The following is a 4,096-nucleotide window of genomic DNA, read 5'->3' on the forward strand; positions in this document are numbered from 1 at the left end:
CTACTCACCGTCGCCGCCCAAAGGAGAGAGAGAAGGTAAATTTTTGTTTTCTTCTTTTATAACATCTTTGAGAAGCTGCAGCCAGAAGCCCTTTTTGTTCGGTAGAAGTAGAAAATCTAGCCCTAAGTTCTGTACATTTGAAAGGATTACCGTATCTCACTCTTTTTTTGTTTCGCCCTTTTCTATTTCTTTGTGCGAGTTTCTTCATTTCGTACGTTAAATCTTTTTCAATTTGGGGTACTGAATTGGGGAGACGTGATGATGGTTAAACCCAATCAAATTTATAACAGAGTGATGAATCTATAACATGCACTACCATCTGATCTCTCTCTCTCTCTCTACGTTAATTTGTTTTTGTTGCTTCTGTGGGATTTTGAAGGGTCTATCTGGTTGCGCCCATTTTCTTTAAAATTGCATTGGATCAAGATTTCTATTTGTCGGTACGATAAATGTGTGCAACCAATTGTGACTTAAAGTTTTCTTGTCTGATTTTTTATGTTGGTGTAATCAATGATGATATCGAATTTTGTTATTGAGCGTGACAATGATTATTCATTAATCATTCACCATCTTTTGGCTCAGGTTGCACATAAAATTTTTTTTTTATCTGATTTTTATCTGTTCTAGGTTAAGATTATGGTGGAACTACTACTATTTTGCTTTTCCTGTTAATTGCTTCAACCAAATCTGCATAGTTTGTTAGATCATCTTTTTCTTGACATAAATATACAAATTTTCAAGTAATGAAATTCTGGTATTTTGTGGGTTGTTTTTCACTGAAAATCTTAAAAAGCTTTCATAAAGTCATGATCACATTATTTAAAATTTGTTTTCTACTCTCAATTAGCAAATATTGTAGCGTTTGATTAAAAATAAACTCATTTTTTTTGAAAAAATTATCTAAGAAAGTTGTGCAGAGTACTGGTGGGCTACCATTAACACTTGAAGTATTAGGCTCACTGTTTTTTGATAAGAACAATATAGAGGAATGGGAAAGCATCTTGGAGACCTTAAAGAATCAAGGAAAAGATATTCATCAGAGTTTAAAAATAAGTTATGATGGACTTGATCAAACAGAGAAGCAAATATTTTTGGACATTGCATATTTTTTTATTAAAAATGGCAAGGAAAATGCAATCTTCATCTGGACGGGGATGGGGACGGAAACGGGGCGGGGTGGGGATTATTATTTTGAGACGGGGCGGGGGTGGAGGTCCAAAGTCTCCCCTGCCACGGGGATGGACCGGGGATGAAGTTAAAATTTGAAATGGGGTGGGGGTGGAGACCTTGTCCCCCGCCCCCGCCCCAGTCCACTGCCATCCCTACACGTCTGTGGTCAAAATTTCAAAATAAAATGAAAAAGGCCTCACAAACTCATTTAGCATGTTTAATTTAGCAATGATTATATATATATATATATATATATATATATATATATATGTGTGTGTGTGTGTGTGTGTGTGTGTGTGTGTGTGTGTGTGTGTGTGTGTGTGTGTGTGTGTGAATCTTTTGGAGTGAATCACAAAAATCAAAGTGACCCAAGCCTTTTTGCAACCATTCACAGTCAAATAATTTTATTGTATTTACTTATACTTGTTTATTCATTTTTGTTTAATGCTTATTTTATCCTCTTATAACTACATTACTGCTTGCTATTTTTAGCTCTCTCTATGGCCCTACTAAGTTACCAATAGGGATGGCAGTAGACCGGGGGATGACGGGGCCCCACCCCGCCTTGCTTCGTTTGGACCGGGGATGAAGGGCATGAAACAAGGATGATGGTTAAAATCTATCCCCGTGCAGGGATGGAGGTGGGAATGGACTTACGCTTTCCCCTGCCCCATCCCTGTTTCAATCCCCGCCTTTCTCTGCCTCGCCTCATCCCCAATCCTTTAAGGGATAACTATAGACCGAGGGAAAACGGGCCCCGCCCTGCCTCACCCTGTTTGGACTGGGGATGGAGGACATGAAACGGGGATGGAGGTGGGGGTGGAGGTTAAAATCCATCCCCGTGTGGGGATGGAGGCGGGGATGAAGGTTCAAATTTTGAAACGGGGCGGGGGTGGAGACCTTGTCCCCCACCTCGGTCCACTGCCATCTTTAGTTACCAACCCTTTTCCTCTTTTAATGAGTGTCTCTCTCATATTTAATGACCCTTGCTATCAACCAAAGAAAACTTGGCAAGTAACCTCTCTTCCTCTTTTTTCAATACATTTCTTCTCTCTCCATTTAGTCACCTTAAATACATTTTCTAATGTCCCTTCTCTCACTTGGTCACTCAATGTAAGTCTTTTCTTATTCCATCCACACTTAACCCCTCGCTTTCCCAATGCACTCGCACCATCCCCTCCACATAACCAATTGATTTTTTAATGCTCTCTCTCTCTCTACTAATAAGCTAAACAAATTTTATTTTAATAAAAATAATTTCTTTAATAAATATTAATTTCATGCTACTTGGTCACCCATTTAATGTTTTATCTTTTAATTTTTATAAAACTCTCATTATGAGCATCTCTCTCTCATTTTCACGTTTTTATTGAACATGCAACCCATTCCCTTCCCCCCCCCCCTCTCTTTCTCTCTCTCTCTCTCTCCCTTCTGAGAGGCAAAGAGAGAGGTTACTTGCCAAGTTTTCTTTGGTTGATATCACCGAGTCTCTGCTCCTCATCGACTTGTTGTATCTTTCTGTGATGTGGCGCAGGTGTGTACCTTGGAGGCAGGTACCTCTCTGTTTTTGGCGGTAAAGATAGGATCGCTCTGGGTACCGTTGAAGATATCTGGTGCTATCTGTTCATCCCGCAAGGTTGACCGTTTGTCGAAGTTCTACCGCTCGTATCCCGAAGTGGCCATCGGGAAGTGTCTTTCTAAGTCGACAAGCTGTCGCATTCGCCCTGACGAGTTAATGAGTATGACTGTTCTCGAGATGGAGTGTGGGTCCACTTGCGTTGAAAATTCTTTGGGCTTTATACGTTCATCTGATTTGCCTCTTAGACTATTGGGCCGCCAACATGATCTTGCTTTTGGGAGTTGTGTTGCATTTATTGCCCATGATGGATCCTGGGCCCGTTCATTTTTTGATGATCGTGGAATCTTTTGTTCTGTCGATTCTATACTTCGTATTCTGACAATATTCCTACCGTGCGAAGGCGTCCTAGTGTGCATGGGGTCCGCCCCAATGTGTTTTTTGGGTTTTACCTATATGGTCTCGTTTTCACCTTGCATGCTACAACAAACCCACTTTCTGTGTTCGGCGGTCTGCTTGCCTGATCAAGACGGGAGATGTCCCATGGAGGTTCTCAGAGCATCTGTTCAGGGGGCCTTGGAGGTCTCCTGCTTGCAACCCGTGCATCCACAACCTTGCTCAAATTCGTTAGGTTCGGGGGGTGGCTGCGCAGGCACTAGGAGTGTAGATTTCATCCGAGCAACTTTCTTCGATCCAGCAACAGATTGTTCCTCGGGTACGATCGACGACTAGGGTCACAAATAGTCTTCGTAGAGCTAAATCATTGGCCCGTTCGCAATCCCAGCTTCAAAAACATGGCTCCAGCTCAGTTCGACGCTCAACCAGGCAAAGGCGTACTAGGGTGCTGCCTGATTATTTATCATGAAGATGTGTATTTGAAATATTAGGGGCATGAATTGCCCCTGTAAGCTCTTGTTTTTAACTAATTGGATTAGGTATGAAAGTTTGGACGTCGTTGCATTTTGTGAAACCAAAATGGAGGATATTCTGTTATCAGTGGTATCTTACTTATGAAGAGGTGCAACATATGCTTTTAAACCAGTCGTTGGGTTTGTTGGGGGCATCCTGGTTCTTTGAAAAGCTTCTCTTAAGGTGGCAATAGTGAATATTGGTCATTATTTCATCTCTCTTTCTGCAAAATTATTGTTGTCGCTACAAGATGTCGTCTTCACCTTTGTGTATAGCTTTGTTGTGTCAGCCTCGCGACAAACGTTTTGGGATGATTTGGATCGAGTTTTGGTTACATTTAGAGCTCTTCAGTGTTTAAGAGGAGATTTTAATTGCCTATTGTCCACGCAGGATTCTAGTCTACCGGTTCTTCTCAACCCCTCCATAAGGGGGTTTCAGGAG

At 41.5% G+C, this 4,096-nt stretch overlaps 1 non-coding gene across 1 annotated transcript; it reads left to right on the forward strand.

Moving 5' to 3' along the window:
• Positions 1 to 248: 248 nt before the first annotated feature.
• On the forward strand, positions 249 to 329 carry LOC149833918 (small nucleolar RNA Z195/SNORD33/SNORD32 family). The gene has a single exon (XR_016432911.1). It is a non-coding gene; the product is annotated as a small nucleolar RNA Z195/SNORD33/SNORD32 family (small nucleolar RNA).
• Positions 330 to 4,096: the final 3,767 nt, after the last annotated feature.

This window comes from Nuphar pumila, chromosome 6, assembly GCF_984573655.1.
Source record: "Nuphar pumila chromosome 6, dmNupPumi1.hap1.1, whole genome shotgun sequence".
Lineage (NCBI taxonomy): Eukaryota > Viridiplantae > Streptophyta > Magnoliopsida > Nymphaeales > Nymphaeaceae > Nuphar > Nuphar pumila.